This window comes from Quercus suber, unplaced genomic scaffold (genome assembly GCF_002906115.3).
Source record: "Quercus suber isolate HL8 unplaced genomic scaffold, Cork oak 2.0 scaffold_969, whole genome shotgun sequence".
NCBI lineage: Eukaryota > Viridiplantae > Streptophyta > Magnoliopsida > Fagales > Fagaceae > Quercus > Quercus suber.
In genome coordinates, this window is record NW_027070388.1 from 12,529 (window position 1) to 32,121 (window position 19,593).

Sequence of the window (19,593 nt, forward strand, 5' to 3'; positions counted from 1 at the left end):
GGCTGATGAAAATGACAAGGAAGTGTTGCCTTTTCATTCCTACGTGTGAAAGGCGATCTGGAGATTTGGTTTAAAGCTTTGCTCATAGCGTCGTTCCCTACACCTCCATGTGATAGGCTTCAAAGTTGCTGTTTACGATAATGTTCTTCTTCATAGAAAAATGATTCACTAACTGGTGTTCGAGACATCCGTCTATAAGTAACATCTTGCTCGTCATCGGAATTGTCATTAGAGTTTGAAGGAGTCTGCTTTCTCTTTTCATGGCGTAACTCCCTTTTTAACTGGTCAATCTCCAATTGCATGTTCTTGTTATTCTCTGTATGAGACATATGACTTCCACCTCATGATTGGTTTCGGTCAGTACATGTGGTATGTACACTACCTTCACGATCACCTCTCTGCTCTAGGTTGAGAAAAGGATCAACATGTTGGGATGCCCTGGATTCTGCCAGTTGTTGACCTGGTTCAACCATCATCAACCATTGCTCTCACTCGTACTCAAGCTCTTCCAACAAACGGCGCCAATTGTAGGGTCAAGATTTGTAGCCCAAGCCTAAAAGATGTGGGATGTGAGCCCAACGAGCCCAATACAATGAATTTGTAGAAAGTGGGTGAAAGAGCTGGGGTGTTTATGAATTAAACAACGGTTAATAAATATTTGAAAGTTGAACAAGCACAAAAACACACTTGAAACTTGAATCAATTGATGTCCGAGGAGATAAATTATTGTTTAAAAAGCTAATATAATTCTTAGAGCTACAGTAAATCTTCCTTCTTCTTCCCTCCTTCTCTTTTTCGATCCCCCTTTCATGAGTGGTCTTTTACATTTTTATAGTTTTCTTTTAGATCATCTTGATCGTACACTTGTTCTTCATCTAAGCATTCACTTGAGTATATGCCCCATCAAATATCTTCTTTAGTTCTCCATGAGTGGTGGTAACTGAGACTGCACTGTTCAGGGTCTTCTCCAGATAAATGCGACCAGGAAAGTTGCTGCAGTGCATTTAATGCGGTGGTAGCAGCTATTCCTTTAGATATTTCTCTATTTTTATCATCTTTATACGTGCCTAAAGTTCATACTTATTGTTGGAACTTCCTGGGAGGTCACCCAAACCGCCCAGGTGTTTGCTTGATCAGTATTCCTCATATCCGAGAAGGATACACTCCTCGGACTATATTCCTCTATCTTTTCCTAATGTTATCCTCCACTCCGGGGACTTTCTCAATCATTTACTCCTCCTTGGACGTACCCACATCTTCAAATAGGGCTCAAGGCCCAATATATGAATTTGGGCCTTTATCCCCATAGCTACTATACCAAACACCTGTTTAGATGCGTATTTAGAAGCGTAGCATCCCATAAAAACCTCTTACTCAATTGACATAAAGCTAGAAAAGCAAACAGCTCCAAAAAACATGCAAGTACTTCACACTCCTAGCTTTAGTGTTCTTGGAACCAAATGCTTACTGAACATCAGATTTTGTATATCAAATTGTTGCACACTCTAAATGCTTTTATTCACCTATTAACAATTTCCACAATTACTACAACAGGCCATTGAAAAAATATTATATAGTAATAGTAACTAATAATGCTAGGTCTATCTTTATCTTAAAGCTAAGATAGTGATGTTTGAGGGAACATTTCAACTTAATGAGGTGTAAGCAAAATGCAAATCAAACTAAACTATTAGGATAAACCACTACTATAAAAAAAAAAAAAAAAAAATGCAGGTCCTCCCATTCCTTCTTGCAAGCCAATAGTAGCTGCAAGAGTTATCACGATTGCTTAATTCCATGAGTGTATTCCACCAATGGTCTTGACGCAAGCATCCTCCTTCTTTATCCCATCCCCTGCAACTTAAAATTTTTAAGAATGAAAATTGTCAATCAGTGGTTTCAAGCAAAAGTTACATTTGTACAAAATATAAGTGACCAACACCTCAGTTAAAAATTTCTAACTACAAATCGGAAATTGCTTCAATTTAGCTGGAAAAAAAGAAAGAAAAGAAAATGCAAGTCTACAATGCTTCCCAAACCTAAAAGAAAATAAAAAGAATGAAAGAAAATGTTCATCAAAGCATCATTCATAGTAATATATATATATATATAAAAGTGCCCAAAAGAACTACAAACAACCAAATCAATTAAAAAGTAACAATATACACACACAAAAAGAGCCTCATGTGAGGATTATGCTACTCTTTAAGTTTTTTTGTTTTTTTTTTTTGTTTTGTTTTGTTTTATTTTGTTTTTTTTTTTTTTTTTTTTTTTTTTTTTTTTTTTTTTTTTTTTTTTTTTTTTTTTTACTTTAAATCTCACTTATCAAAAAGTAGAACTTTTTTTTTTTTTTAATCTCTCACCATTTTGTGAGTACCATCATCAATTGTAACAAAATTAGAATCCTTTTGGTCTGGAATTTAGATTGGAAACAAATCATGCCATCAAAAACTTTAGATGTCTAGGATTTAAATCCTTTTAGGAATACAGAAAGAAAAAAAAAATAGGCACCCTCCTAGAGCACCTAGGTCATGTTCAACCGTTTCATCCATAACTACTTGCTACAATTGCTCAGTTGCATTGAAAACCAAAGAAAACCCAACAAATGCAGTTTTTTTGCATTTATTTTATGTATATGATGAGATGACACCAGCTAATATCCATTTTAATGACCTTCATGAAATATCAACATTGAGAATTTGTGATGCTGCATACAGCAAGATTAAAGATGGTTAGTCACTGTGGTTCTTTTGTCAATCATAGTAACAGGGTGCTAAGTAAACTGCTTAGCCCCTCAGGGGTGAAAAGCCCTTGAATTAAGCATCTCTTATGAATGCAAGTATATGTAGCCAATTATAACAATATAACCCAACAGTGCAAGTTGTTAAACAATTGTTTTTGTTGAAAACAAATAATTTTCCTTTGAAACAAATAGAAGCTCATTTAGCAAATATATGTTTCTGGGAAAATAGCAAGACGCAGATGTAATGGAATATGTAGCCCACTTTATCAATGAAGAAAAGCCAAAAGAATTGGTGCATAGAAACGTGATTTTATCAAAAATTTCTAATAGCCATTAGTCACAACAGCATACTAATTTCCTATATGTTTCTAAAAGAAATTTCACTAAACACATGGTATGAACAATAACTAAAAGTAACAAACACTGAAGAGTGTAGGACTACCACAATACTATTAATGCCGACTCCCTAAAATAGAGCACCAAAACCTTCTCATAGCAAACTCGTAAATAATAAATTAATAATTGAGACTTTTGAGACTTTGCAAATACTAAGTGGTATTTAAAATAAAGAAAAAAAACCACAAATTGAAAGAAAAGGAAAAAAATATTACATTGGTTTAAAGCAAGTATAGAGTAGTCATGAAGTCCCTCTAAAGATGATTCTTTCACAATCACGTGAAATTTGAATATGAAATCTGAAGAATTGGCTCCTTTAGGATATGGAATTCTGGAATGTGCGAGCAACTGAAAGGTGAGTGTCTAATGTTTCTTCACCAATCTGAAAGGTAGGTTTGTTCATGCTATGACAAAGGCTAAGGTTTTTGACTTTCTTATTAAAGATTATAAAACTATCCCCAGTTATTTTTAAGTCATTATGGTAGAGATCAATTGTAAATCATATGTAATGTCAATAATTTTGCATCCTTGTGAAACATGTTCAGGTTCTATAGATTTAACCTTACACGGTGGGCATATAAGTGCATAAATCCCCTTGAGATTAATACCGAAACACAATCAAATTAGTAAGTAAATATATGCATGTCTACTTATAGTCATTTCCAACAACAAAATAAAAAATCGAGGCCAATGACAATGTATCCAAATCAGAGTAGTGCTTCCAGCTTTTCTACTTATCATAACAAAAATCACTTATTTTTAAGGATTACATATATATTGAGGGGATGAATAACAGATAATCCTCATATTTTCCTGACGAATGTTATCAAACATAATATACAACGTACATTCAGTTGAATTAAGTAGTCAATTCAAAACCTTCTCCACTAATAGATGCTTTCATGTAAGAATGTAGTATTATTCATGAAATAGTAATATCAATTCAATTCTGACAAATAAGAGAGCATCGCCAACATTATACATGTTGATATTACAAATTAACTTCTAGTAATTTCAGAACTCTAATAACTAAAAATCATTATCATGCAGCCATTATATATGGGTTTAAAAGCATCCTATCAATCATTCAGACCCATTGCATTATCTAATAGGAAAAAAAATTTATAAAATTTAAGCAATACTAGATCTTGATGATCCTAAAAAACCATCTAAAATGTTAGATCTTGATTAGCTTGTAATACGTACCTGATACCTACAGGAGGTCTCTATCTACACTCTTCAACAACCACTCTTGTCTGATTAGTTTTCTAAGCTTCCATAAATTTCTATATCAAGATTAAAAGCTGTCTGCACCAAATTCATTGCTGTCTAGCTTCACTCACCCACCTTTGGTTCTGATTGTACCATAACAGTCAGACTACATTCAGCATAACTCCACCTCCATGACATGCCCATTTTGCTAATAACACTATACCTATGGAAACATCATGGTTGGTCTCTAGACTTCAGGCGCTTTTGAGCACTCCCACATTTCATGTGTCACCGATTCTGCACTATCCCCACATATTTCACTTGAGAATGATGGAATTATTTTCCTACAGTAAAGATTGAGCTTATTCATAGGTAAAATATTGTGGACCACCTTTCAAGCAAAAATTAAAAGTTATGGCTGCACATTTAGTGTCCAATACAAAGAGAAGTACTTTTTAGCACGTCACAACACATCATGCTCTTTAAGAGTGACAAACCACATGTGCAATATAGACCACTCCAATAAGAGCAATTGATGAATTTTGAATGTTCCCTAAATCCTAAATTAGACCTTGTTACAATAGTGCAGCCAAAAAAAAAAAATTGTACAATACAATCAACTATTATCAAAACTATCTAAATGTTGTTTTCTACAATATAAACCTATCCCACCATCAATACCAATCCCAATATCTAACAAATGAATCATAAAAAATTCAAACCCATACCAATCCCAATATCTAAATTAGAATATAACCAATATAACCCAATGTACTCACATAACACTCATCACCCAAATTAGAATTATTGTACATTAATTCTAGCAAATTTAAAGATTGTAATTTTTTGTAATTAAAATTTACAACATGAAACAAATATAACCCCAATGTACTCACATTACACCCATTTAAGAAAATACCAAAGCACAAGTAATGCAACCTATCAAATGAAAATTCTTCTCTAAAATAAAAATACATTATGGATGATAAACTTTTGTAATATCTACAACTACTCTTTACCTACATCATAAAATTCTCTATGTACTTCAAAGGAGAAAATGAGTTTCTTACCTGAGATGATAGAGAGATAACACCGAGTTTAGGGATGTATAATTGTGGTTTTATGAGGATAAGCTGTGAAGAAAATGAGGAAATTTTGTGCATTTGTGAAGGGAGGTGTGAATAGCAATATAACTCGATTATACCAGTGTCGAGTATGGGTTAGTAAACTTGATGTTCCTTTAATCGGGTTACATACACTACAAAAACAATTCAAGTGCAAACTGGTGATTTTAATTCCCTCAGTTATTAGGATTGAGTTCTGGTAAAATTAAAAATATTGTGGAAAATCCACAATTGCGATCCAGCATGGAAACAAGTTCAAGGAAACTTGACTTTAGTATAATCAAGTTTCGTATGTAACTTGTCTATTGGGTTATTGAGTACTAAAATAGGAACATGGGCCTAACTAGTTTGGAAATTGATGAGAATGCAAAATGTCATATTTTTTCTCCCTTAATGTTTAGTCTTTTATACTTATTTGGTGCCTAAATGTACTCATTATTCTTATATTTTGATTTAGGATGCAAATGGAGACATCAAGTGCAAAACGTAGTTAATTGGGTGATTCTGGACAGATTTGATATCGCTTTGTAATCTGGGCATAACTCTCTCATCCGAGCTCCGATTGAGATGATTAAAGATGCTGTGGAATTCCAAGACAAAGCTCTACAACTTTAATGTTTTAAGTTTTGAGAGTTACGGGACACATCAAGGTCGAAATTGGGCTTGAAGTTGCTGCACCTGCATTGTTGACGTTCTGGAATGTTCCTTTGCCTACAATTCTAATATGCAGATCTGATATGGTTTATTTTCAGAAGCTTCCAGATCTGGGGCACAAAAATTCCAGCAGAAAAACACCACTTTCCTAGTTATATTAGGACTTTGTTTTATTTTTAATATTTTTCCTTAATTAGTCAAATTTGGATATTATTATTTAGAATATTTTTAGGAGATTTTTTAGGCTTAGGAAAGGGGGAATTAACGTGTAAAAGGGGGAGGAGAAATCAGAATTGGACACACACGCCTCTCTCTCCCCTCTTCTCTAATTTTCTCCTTCGAGTTTTCTGTCATGGCCCTACATGGCTAAAACTTTTATACTTGGTCAAAGGAAACTAAAGCCTTGGAATCAATAAAATTGTGAGATCTAATTTGTTTTTATTGTTCAATTTATGCTTTGAATATTAGATGTTCTTTTGTGCCTATTTTCATGATTGTCTCGTTTAATTACTAGGAGGCCTACTAGTTGATAGGCCAAAAACATATTGACCCCTTGTGATTGAATTAATTGATTAATTAGCTAAGTTATTAATTAATTAAATTAACATGCAAATGCCTGATAGCATAAACAAATCACCAATTAAACTAAGTATGCAGCGGAAAATAAATTGACACAGTGATTTGTTTAGAAATAGGGAAAACCTACACGGCAAAAACACCACTGGGTGATTTTAAGGTCACCACTCCCGAAATTCCACTATTATCACAACAAGCAGTTACAAGTAAAGGAATCCCAGTACCTTATACTAACCTACAGTTAAACCCTTACCCCAATACCCAATTGGACTTGTTTTGTAGTGACAATTTCTCCTTTCGATGCACGGCTCCCAGTACGTGACTAACTAATTGCGCGGATCCTAGTACGCGACTTCAATCACCAATTAGAGAAGGTTGTTGGTTACAAAGTTCTTCAGTTCATTCACACGATGAAGATTAAGAAGATGCTTGGTCACAAAACCCTACGGTGTACAAACATAGCAACTTCTTCACAAGAATGATGAACTAGGGCAAAACTTTTTCTCCGGTCACAATTTGCTTGAACAGACTTTGCTCAATGCTTGTGCAACTTGTGAACTCTTTGACAGCTCTTAAAATAATCTTTTTATATGTCTAGGGTTAGGAGATAAGTCTCCATAAAAGAACTAGAAGAGCTACCAACATAGTGAGGAGAAGCAATCTTTTCTTTTTCTTCCTCTCCCTCTTCCCCTCCTTCAGAAGATGGAGACTAAAAGTCCAACATGCAAATATTGTAGAAATATGGAAAAGGAGAATACAAGATGAAAATTTGACTTCAAAAGGGAAGGGAAATACTGATGTCATAGAAATGCTAGCCAAACAACCTTTCAATTAAATTTGAATAAATTCAAAATAAGTCCCTAGTATTCCTGAAATAACATGGCTAACACGAGCCCGAGCAATCTCTTCATTAGTTAGAAGATCAGTCAACTGGATGGAGGGATAATGAGGCATCAGAATTGTTGTAGAAGGGTACATATGTTGAACCTGTAGCAACACCCGATCACAAAGATACCGGTACCTCCCATGCCTACATTCAAACAATACTTGATGATTATTTAGCTCTAAAGCCTGCTGACACTCATCATATATATAAAACTACAAAAGTATCTAAAATATATATATAATTGATCCATACTAACTTATTGCCCCAGTGCAAATATCACAAGGGCCGCCTCCAAGGCCTAAGAGGGAGTTTCATGAACTTTATATGTTGATGAGTCAAGTATTTGAAAGCCTTAAAACAAAAGGGTTACTTAAACCCTTAGACCAAAAACCAGTCCCAAACCCATTACCTGCAAAGTTTGATGTGAGTAAAAGTTATGCCTCCTATCAAGGCCCCGGCCATGACACTGACCGGTGTTATAATCATTGTCATGCAATCCAAGAGTTAATAGACACCAAGATGATTGCAATGCCTACAAGGCCTAATATCACCAAAAATCCCTTGCCCAACCACAATTTTGGGAGAGGACCAAGAATAAACTATTTGATTCCTGAAGGGGAAAGAGAAGAGGACCCGTTTGATTTGATCTATGAGCTACCCGAATGCTTTATGATGACTTGGGAGGAGCTAATAGGCATGACGTCTATGGTAAGACATGATATATGGAGCGAAAATACTATAGAAATCCCAAATTACCCAACATCCACATATCGGGGAAACACTTCAAACCCCAAATAGATAATCCAACATTCACACATGGGGGGAGACACTTCAAATTCCAATCAAATAACCCAACATCCGCATATGGGGGGAGACACTTCAAACCCCAATCAAATATCCCAACACCCACATATGGGGGGAGATACTTCAAACCCTAAGACAATGAATCAAATGACCCATAAAAAATTGTCCACATTACAAGGGGGAGACACTTCAAAACCCCACACTTGGACATAGACAACCCAGTAGAGGCCTTGAATAAGGCAACCAAACAAACACCCAATGAAAAGGAAGAGGTCCTTAAGCAGTTACAGAAGACGCAAGCCAACATATCCTTATGGGGTTTACTCATCACCTCATACAAGCACCGCCAGAATCTGGTGGACCTTCTCAATCAAATCTAAGTCCCTACAACCACTACTTCTTAAGATTTGAATGCTATGATTGGGTTTATAAGTAGGGAGCTTACTATTTCCTACTCTGACATAGATTTGATTATAAAGGGGAAGCGTCATAATGACCCAATGCACATTATTGTAGATGCCAAAGGCGAGGATACCAATGGTCTTAATTGATGATGGAAGTGCTCTAAATGTGTGTCCTTTAAAAACTGCAAGTTGCTTAGGCTTGAGTATTGAAGATTTTGTACCATCTGATCCAGAATGTAAAAGCATATGACAACAGTAGAAGGGAGGTTTTAGGGACATTGACACTGGAGCTCACCACAGGGCCAATGACCAAAAAAGTGAAATTTCAAGTACTGAACATAGCATCATGCTTTAACATGCTTTTTGGGTGACCATGGATTTATGATACAGAGGCCATGCCTTTATCCTTGTACCAAAAGGTTCGATTTCCACATGAAGGATCTATAGTTACAATATATGGTGACACTTTAACTGTATCAAAGCTTATTTTTGGTGTCGATTCTAAGAAAGAGCCAGTAATCCTAGATGGTTTTGAGATTGAGAAGCCTGGCTTTGAAAGAAGGGAAGAAGAGGTTGAAAAGATCCCTATGGATTTCGATCCCTATAACAATAAGAATGTGGTAGGAATGATGAGGAAGACGAGTTATTTTCCAGGGATGAACCTAGGGATGACCGTGAAAGAGGTGGTTGTTCAAGTCCCGACAATTCCTATAGCCACACCACCTTTTGGGTTAGGTTATAAACCTACGAATGATGATCTATTAAAGTTGGAGTTGAGGAAGATGACCCACGTAAAGGATAAAGCAAAAGGACTTCCTAGTCCCCTAGAACCTTTGAAGCCATACACTCCTACACTAAATAGAAATTTGTCAAAACTAGAGATAGTCAGTGTTATTGGGATTTCCTGAACCGAGATATGATCTTAAATTGAAAAAAATGGTGCTTGGATTTGAATTATTCCTTGATTGTGACAATAAGCTTCCAGAACTAGAGGAAAATACAAATCGGGTCCCGACTAATTGGGCAGATCACATGGATACTGATGCAATGACTACACTGTTGGAAGATGCACTTTAATATAGGAGAGGAAGAGTACTGGGAGGCCTACCAACACGCATTGAAGAACCCATACGAAGCAAGAACAGAGGACAAAAATGATGAAGGGGAAGAACCCCTAGTGATGATGATGAAGGTATTGGCGGTGAAGATGATAATAGTAGTGATAACAATAGTGATGATGGTGAAGACAGTGATGGTGGAGACAATAGCAGTGATGATAGTGATAGTGAAGGAAGTAATAGTAAAGATTATGATAGCCAAGATAGTGGTAATGATAGGGGTGAACCCCTTAGTGATAGGGAGGATGAAGATGCATAAGCCTTCTATGAAGACAATTCTTATGATGATGTGGACTATTATGATGGAGACATAAAAGATGATGCAGAAGCTGTAGGTGGAGACTATAATGAATACCTTTATGGGTGACCTTTAGATTGGAGTTGCATTACAAATGCTAGTTTAGAATCAAGCCCACAATATGATAAGAATGGTAGGGAGATTCTTGAGCTTAGTTCATTTCATATTTCAGAATTTGGCTCATTGACTGCATACATTGATGAAGAAGATTACATAGATGCAAGATTGGTGACACTTGATAGAAATTTAATGATCCACAACTTTAGAAACTTAACTTTGGAGGATTTTGAAGATGAAGACGAGAGAATGGAACGGAGCAAATTAGAATACTTCCCTAAATATGTTCGTCCAAGCAACAAAGGAAGGCAAGATTTATTTAGGGAATGGATGGATAGTATAGAATGCCTAGATGGCTATGCATTTGACAAGCCCACAAATATGGAAGTTGATGGTGAAAGCCCAAATTATATGGATGAAGACCCCAAAGTTCTGATACTGAAGGAAGAAGGAACTCACTAGGAGCCAGTTGCCATTGTCAAAGCCATAACTAAGTTGCCCACCCCATGGAAGACCATCTGGAGAAGATCAAGATCATCGAGCCAGTCACTCTTGCCAAAAACATTGTTTCTATCCCCTATTGAGTTTATCTATGCTAGTATTGTTACTCCTACTGAGTCTATTTGTGATTATGTTTCAATTCCTATAGAGTCCATTCTTGTTGGGTTCATTCAAAACTCTATTCCTTATAGTATAATTTTTTTTATTTTGCTTATTTGTTGGCTTTAAATGTTTTTATTTAAAAAATTAGTAAAGAAACTTTTAATAATGAGGAATTAAAACAAGGACATGTAGAACCCATAAACGAAGAAACCCAATCTATTAACTTGGGAATTGATAATGGACCTAAGATGGTCCAAATTGGTAACCCCTTAACCTCCTCTTAAAAGGATGTATTAGTCACACTACTGAAGGAATTCAAAGAGGAATTTGCATGATCATACGAGGATACGCTCGGGATTGATACAGATATAGTGCAAAATTGCATTCCTACAAACCCAACTATGAAGCCAGTCAAGCATAAGCCGAGAAGGATGAAGCCAGAATGGACTTTAAGATCAAGGAAGAAGTTGAGAAATAGTACAATGTAGGATTCTTAAGGGTGGTAGACTACCCAGAATGGTTAGCTAATGTGGTTCCAATACTGAAAAGGGATCACAAAGTGAAAATGTGTGTAGACTTCAAATACCTTAGTAAGGCCAGCCCAAAGGAAGATTTTCCCTTACCTCACATTGATATTTTGGTTGATAATACAGCAAGACAAGCATTGCTGTCATTCATGGATGGCTTTTTGGGATACAACTAGATAAAGATGACTCTAGAAGATATGGAGAAGACATCCTTTATTACTCCATGGGGGACCTATTGCTACAAGGTTATGCCATTTGGCCTTAAGAATGTTGATGCCACTTACCAACGGGCAGCCACTACTCTGTTGCATGATTTGATATACAAAGAAGTAGAAGCTTATGTGGATGACATGATAGTGAATTCCAAAGAATGTGAAGAACACATACCGGCTTTACGGAAGTTCTTTAAGAGTATCTGATTTTATAAGTTGCAGTTGAATTTGAAGAAGTGCACTTTCGGCATGACATCCAGAAAATTGTTAGGGTTTATGGTAAGTCAGAGAGGAATTGAATTAGATCCCAAGAAGATCAAGCCAATTGTAGGCATGAAGTCTCCAAGGACTGAGACAATACATAAGCAAGTTCATAGCCTGACTTACCATGACATGTGAACCACTTTTTTAATTGCTCAAGAAAGAAGTTCCCAGGATATGGAATGAACAATGCCAAGAAGCTTTTGAGAGGATTAAGAGTTATTTGATGAAGCCACTGATACTGGTTCCACTGGTACCTGAAAAGCCATTATTGCTAAATCTCACAACTGTGGATATAGCAATGAGGGCTTTTCTTGCTCAATATCTAGAGAAGTCTTGAAAAGAGAATGCAATTTATTATATTAGCAAGAAGATGTTGACTTATGAAGAGAAGTATACAACACTTAAGAAGACATGTGTAGCACTTGTATGGGCTACCCAAAAACACTTAAAATTATGTAAGTCATGATGCAAATTAATTTGCAAAAGAAAGAAGTTTACCGATGCTCCTGAGATGTTAGCTAAGCAACCTTGTAAGTGAGCCTTGACAATTTCAAGGTAGTGTCTCGGTGTCCCAGGAACGATAAGGCCAGTCCGAACATGAGAAGGTCTGACAACTGGATAGAAGGACAAGGATGGGCAAGAATCATGTCAGGAGAATACACATGGTAAACCTATGGAAGCACCCAATCTCCAAGATACCAGTATCTACCATGGCCACATTCAAACAAGGCCTGATGCTCATTCAACTCTCGAGCCTATGCACACTCATCATGCTCCTCACATCCAAGCCAAGGGTCTAATGACATTTGAACATTAAAAAAAAAAAAGAAAAAAAAAAAGAAAAGGAAAATCACAACGAACCCAAAATTAAAAAAAAGAAAAAAGAAAAAGGAGAAGTCATACCCAAACAAAGAAAAAAAAAGAAAAAACGAAACAAAACTCACCTCATCAACATCTAAGTCGTCAATCACCATCTGCCAAGCCTACAAAGAATGCTTGGGGGGCGCTAACAGATCATGCTTAGGCAGCTAGCAAATAAGCCTTTGAAACATATCATCAACATCTTTTAAACTTTGTGAACCAACCCCAAAATATTCATACATCCAAACATGTGAAAAAAAAAATAAGTACACTTCAACAAGGGCACATTTTTACTCCTAACTCATGGAGGGATCACACCCAAAAGACGCCTAATCTCCATTGGTGAAATGGAGTCATTACCCTCAATTCTCTCACTACCCAATTTTAAGCTAGTAATGGCTAAGAAGTCATATGGTGTCAACATCACCTCGCCAATTCCCAAAAACTAAAAGGTACAAGTGGTATCCCAGAATCACTTAGACAATGCGACAAGTAGTTGAAGATCCTTATATTTAGTGGTGTCGTAATCCAAAAGAGCTTGGAAAAAGGTTTGGAAGTCGGCTTCATTGATGACATTTCTAATGTCTAGGGATAACGCCACCCACCTGTGTTTCAGTAACTATAGACTACCTTGGCTCTTGAGATTTTACAATTAACAAGGATACCCCACATTAGAAATATGAAAAAAAAAAAAAAAAAAAAAAACAAAAAAAAACAAAGCTTAACCCATCATCATGATATTCACAAAAATACCTTGTTCCAAAAATACTTAGTCCAAAATCCCAATGAACAAATAAAATGTCCCTCACAAAAATTAGTTGCGCCCAAATGTCATTTCACCAATTTAAATTCTACAACACCCTAACAATACCCCAATCAACCAAAAAAAAAAAAAAATCCTTCATCCCATAAAATCATTCAACAATGACTCAAACATATACCCATGAAAAATGATGCCCAAACATCCTAACAAAATCTTCGTACTCGTAAAAAATAAGCTTACCTAATTTTGTCTACATATCAAATTCACAATTCAATAAAAAATTGTCCAACAATATCCAAAAATCATATCCAATACAAAACTCCACCAATGACCAATATTGTCCAAACTTCACAATATCAAACAACTCAACAATTCAAAAATGTGCCAAAAAATCAACATGCCTACACAATGATTTCCATCTAAATCATACAATATCCAAAAATTCCCACAAGAGCATATGACAACAATGACAATGCCTCATCATAAATTTCCCAATAAAACAAGAAATCATCAAATGTACCCACAAAAACAAAAAATGAGCTCACCTTGAAATCTTTTTTGGATCAGTGTGGATTATGAGTGCTTGGGTTTTGAAGAAATCCCTCTTCATCATTCCATTCTTTTGATGTGTGATACTTCTTCCCATTGAATGTAAGAAAGTAAGGTGGTCTAGGAGGAAATGCCACCGGGGGGGGGGGGGGGAAGAAAATTGGAAATGGGTTTCAAAAATGGGTTTCGCAAAGATACTTAAAAACTTAAAGATCTGAAGAAATATTCAAAGGGATTGTAGATATCAAGTTTAGAAGCTTGGAGAAGTGATTTTCTAAGCAAGAAATGGTGTGGAAAAAGACAAAATGCAAGAGGAATGGAGCTTGGAATAGCAACAATGGCAGAAAAGGAAGAAAAAAGAAGTGAAAAAAAAGTAAAAGGGGGCCAAAATTTTGGCCCCCTACCCTTTTTTTTTTTTCACGAGTTGATGAGTCAAGTCAAGTTTGACCAAGTTGACTCGGTCAAACTTGAGTTAACTCATCAAAAATAAATAAATAAAATGAATTTTAAAAAAATGAATGAGAGATGAAAAAAAGAGTGAAATGGAAGAAAAATGGATGAGAGATGAAAAAATGAGTTAAATTAAAAAAAAAAAAAAAAAAAAGAATGAATGAAACAAAAAAAAAAAAAAAAAAATTGAAAGAGAAATTTTTGAAACAAAAAAATGAAGGAAAATAGGTCTTTAAAATCTACTCTGTATTTTTCAAAATAAAAATCTGACCTGTTTCTTTAAAAATAAAAATCAGATCTGCATTTTTTGTAAAAAAAATGATATTTTCATAAATTAAAAAAAAATCTTTTTTTCTCACATTTAAAAATCCAAACTAGATATGAATTTTTATTAAAAATTCACTCTTTTTCCTTTATGGAAACTCAGATTTAAATTTTTCATCAAGCCTCTCATCAAACTTTCTTTACACAAAATAAATTGTAGATCTAAGGTTCTTAAATTGAATTTTAACCCTAGGTCTAGGATTTGACGTGGCATTTGTTGTATATCATTTGACATTCTAAATATAGGTATTTAGTGGTCATTTAAAGTTTATAAAACTAGACTTTGTCTGGGTAGGATAGGTTAACACCTTCCCATCCTGTAACCTAGCCCCTGAACCTTAGAATTTTAGGTTGGTAGATTTAGTTTCTTATTTTTTATTTTGGGTAGAATGTAACTACGAAACAAAACTTTGTATTTTTTTTTTACTAGATTGTACCTAAGAATCAAAGCAATGTAAAATTCTTTCTAGCAAGATGTAATTGTTTCCAATTAATAAGAATGCGTACTATTCAATATATATTCTAGTTTGTAAAGTTTTCTTATTTTACTTATAAAATAAGTGGTTACTCCATAGAATCTTGAAAAAGGAAGGTGTCGATGCCTACACCATTTTCTGAGAGCAACCAAGTTCCTTGGTCTCTCACAGGCATGATTAGAAATTGTCTATTACTCTACTTTCAAACAATAGCATAATAGTCATAAATAATTGCAAAACTTCAATTTAACAGGAAAAATTCAAAGAACATGTATCAGTACTTCCAAATCTACTATCTAAGCCCATATCCTACCGATCAAATTGTTTGGACATTCAATTGCAAAAAAATATCACGCAATGGATTTTAAAATCTCCAATGTACTACCTAGGGCCTTTAGTGTTACGACATGCAATCATGTATCAATCACCCTTCAACCCTGCTAATCCTTTATTTATTTATTTATTTATTGTCAATAAGTAACCTTCTTAGTCCTTTCCCTGGTCTAAGCACCCTCAAATTTCACAGTAGTACTCATTATTATTGCAGTAATAAGTTCTTACCATTAAACCAATTGTGAAAACTGGTTCTCGCAAAGCAAATCCTCCGCTTTTCAAAGGCAACAAAGTAGTGAAAATTAACCCACTATTTTCCTATTAGATTCAATAATCAATAAATCAACTTGGCTCACAGTGAAGTCTCACAAAATATGCTTCAAAAATAGATATGGCAGAAGAAATAACATAACTCTAACTTTGCTATTGTTGGAATTTCTAGACAGCTTCTAAACTCTATAGGTTCAATCCTTCCCTGTGCATGGCTGAAAGTAGAAAATAAAAGTCAGTAGTAGGAATGGATCTTAGCTTCAATGGTTATTCCAAAATTTAAAATATAAACCTTACCGTAAATAACAAATAAAATTTGTAGATAAATAGCAAAGCCAAGGTTGCTGGAGGAGGATATTGGAAAAGATGGTAGGGTCTGCAATTAAACAAAGAATCAAACAAAACCCCTTAAAAATCTAGATGCTGCTCTTAAAGAAGATTCTTATAGCATGGTAATAAAAACAATGGTAAACTTGAGATGAAATAATAATTAAGCTAAACATAAAACCAAGCTTGACCATAACCCAAAAACATAAATTAAATCCAAACACAAAAAAAATGAATCACAAAAACATCAAGGGCATGACAAGGATGCTTGTCTAATTAAAGGACAAGAAATATCATTATTGTCCTAAAAGATCAGCATCAAGTATAGTAGAAACCTTAACTTGTGTTATTCATTCCAGCTATCACCTTTTTTTTGGGTGCAAAACTCCTTACACAAAAAAAAATAAAATAAAATAAAATAAAAAATAAAAAAGAAACAGAATAACAACTCTAAAATCCCAGATGGATTTTCTTGCGGCCAATAATTGAAATTAACAAAACCCACTACGGGCTCCAAACCCGTCAATCTAAGCTAATCATTCAAACGAAACACTCCTAAGTGAAACCATAAATCATATTTAACAACCAAAAATGAAACCCTAAATCATATTTAACAGCCAAAATTATAGAACAAAATTAAAAACTTACCGGTAATTTTGTGGAGAGAATCTGGTCTGATGGTAAAGTCTCAAAATCAAAAAGTTTCTGCCACTGAAGGAGTGGGAGGCTTGCTTCCATGGACTATAGTTTAGGAGTTTGAGAATTGAGAGAAGCAAAGAGAATAGAAGAGGCAAAGAAGGAGAGGGAGTTTATCGGGTGAGGGTAGTTTGTCAAGTTAACAAGTAAAAAACCTAATAATTTTTTTTTATTAAAAAAATAACAAAGCAGAAGGACCTAGAGACAAAGTGGAGAGAGAGCTCAAAGGTTAGGGTTTTGGGTTTTAAGAAAAAGAATAGAAAAAAATTAATTGCTAATGTGGAAATTTGTAGAGCTTAGTAAAAACGTCGGAGGCTTCAGTTATATATATATATATATATATATGTTTATATAGATTAGGTGTTCTATGACCATGAAGAGTTATAGTATTAAGAATTCAAAATAGAGATCTTCCTATGTTATCAGTTTCACCTGATTTCGATTTAATTACATTTGCCATCCATTGTTAAAAAAATTTGCTTTAAAAATTATAATTAGAAAAGAATCATCATCTACCTATCCTTATGGAAATTCTTAGAAGAATTCCACCTTTTTTTTTTAAGAGAGAGTTTTAACCTATGATGTCCGCTTTTGATAATACTTCTTTATCATCAAACCAAAACACCAATCAGTTTTTGGTGTAGACAGAGATTGAACCCCAAATCTCTTATTCAATCATCAGAAACTTTACCAGTTTAGCCAATTGAAACCTAAGACCTTTTGTTTTCATTACAAGGGAAAGATAAATTTGAATTGGGTCCTATTAATGGATGCTTTTAGGGAATTCTTTTTCTTTTTCTTTTCTTTTTTTTTTGAGAAAATTTTAATACCATTTTAAGAATGTTGTAATATCATTTCATGTGAAATATGAAAACTATTAAAAAGCCAGTTGTTTATTTTTTTCTTTTTCCATAAAAAGTCTATAAAAATATTTCATAAACCATTGCCCTTAGGGTCTGTTTGGTTAGAGAAGTGAAAAAGTAGAAGGATAGAAAATAGAAAAATGATGGAAAAGTGCAAGGATAGAAGAGATTTAGTTTTCTCTCATATGTGTTTGGTTGAAAAGAAAAGTGAGAGGATGGAAAATGAAGTTAGTATAAATTAACTCATATACCGTTATCAAAACAATTATGCTTAATTAAAAAATAAATAAACAATCAACCAAAAAAATAATCCCACCAAGTTTATTAAAACAAAAATATGTCCAATTAAAAAAAAAAAAAAAACTAAAAGCAAATGAGAAAAAAAAAAAAAAAAAAAAAAAAAAAAACCAAGACTCCTAACATTGAAGTAGGAGATTCTTGAATTTTCGTTAGCTCTTTCCATTTAATTTGAATTTAAATTCTTTATCACGATAGAACTTGTTAGGGTCATACTTTTATGTAATTGGCTAATCATTTGACAAAATGCACTTTACTTGTAATTAGGTAGATCTAAGTTGGGTTTAATACATCAAGAAATATGTTGTTCAAGCATATCAAGTGTTTGTATTAAAGACATGAAGATTGATCTAAGAAACAAGTGAAGAAAAATTGTTCATTAAGTCTCGACATATAGCCCAACAGAAGATTGCTATCGAGACTTAATACAAAGCTCGATAGATGGCTTGACACATCCTCAATCCATTGAGAATTACAATTTTTAGTTTTCTAGATATGAAATTTGGTCCAATCTTATGTATTTGTTTAGGGTTTCTTTTCTCACAACCCTAGACATATATAAGACTTATTTTAAGAACCGTCAAACACGGATACAGAGACCAAGAGATTATTTTTCTCTGTGAGAAGCTACTATATTTGTACGCCATAAGGTTTTGTAACCAAGTGCTTCATAATCTTCATTGTTGATGAAATGAAGAACTTTGCAACCAACATTTGTTCAAGTTACTGAAGTTAGTTAAGTACTAGGATATGTGCAAAGAGATAGTCATAGATTGGAGATTTGTGTATTAAGGGAAAGAAAACTACTACAAGATCAAGTCTAATTGGGTATTGGAATAAGGGTTCAACTGTAGATTGGTATTTCGGGATAGGCCAGGGTAGCGGTAAGATTCCTTATTCTTGTAACCGCTTGATTGTTGATTAGTGGATTCTTGGGAGGGTGCCCTTAAAATCACTCGATGCGGTTTTTGCCTTGTGAGAGGTTTTTCCCATTTGTCAACAAATCGTTGTGTCAATTTATTTTCCACTACATTTAGTTTAATTAGTGATTTTTTGGTGCCTCCATGATTTGTATGTAATTTAACCTAATTAATTAACTTGGGTAATTGAATTAATTAACCGGGATCAAGCTATCTTAACCCAACAAGTGGTATTAGAGTAGGTGCACTCAGATTAGGTTTTAATCTTTGCTGTGTGATCTATTGACTATGGACAATCCCTAATTATTTCTCCTTTATTTAATGGTACTAACTATGCATACTAGAAAGTACACATGAAAGCCTTTTTGCAATCTTTAAATGAGAAAGTTTGGCTTGTAGTTGAAGTAAGTTAGACTAAACCTATATATCCACCAATATCGTGGGATAATGATAAGAAAAAAGCTACAAATATTAACAGTAGAGCTCTAAATGCCTTGTTTAGCACTGTGACCAATGAGGAATTCAGGAAGATCTCCTCAACTAACAATGCAAAGGAAGCATGGACTATTCTTCAGAATACCTACGA

General features: G+C 34.4%; 1 long non-coding RNA gene across 2 annotated transcripts; it reads right to left on the reverse strand.

Annotated features, from left to right (window-relative positions):
• Positions 1-1,499: 1,499 nt before the first annotated feature.
• LOC136065435 (uncharacterized) lies at positions 1,500-14,393 on the reverse strand. Of its 2 annotated transcripts, XR_010627059.1 has the most exons (5): positions 14,048-14,393; positions 12,823-12,919; positions 12,377-12,674; positions 4,346-4,695; positions 1,500-1,860 (listed from the first exon to the last, which is right to left on the reverse strand). It is a non-coding gene; the product is annotated as an uncharacterized LOC136065435 (long non-coding RNA). The 2 variants fall into 2 exon arrangements; XR_010627058.1 differs by lacking the exons at positions 12,377-12,674; positions 12,823-12,919.
• Positions 14,394-19,593: the final 5,200 nt, after the last annotated feature.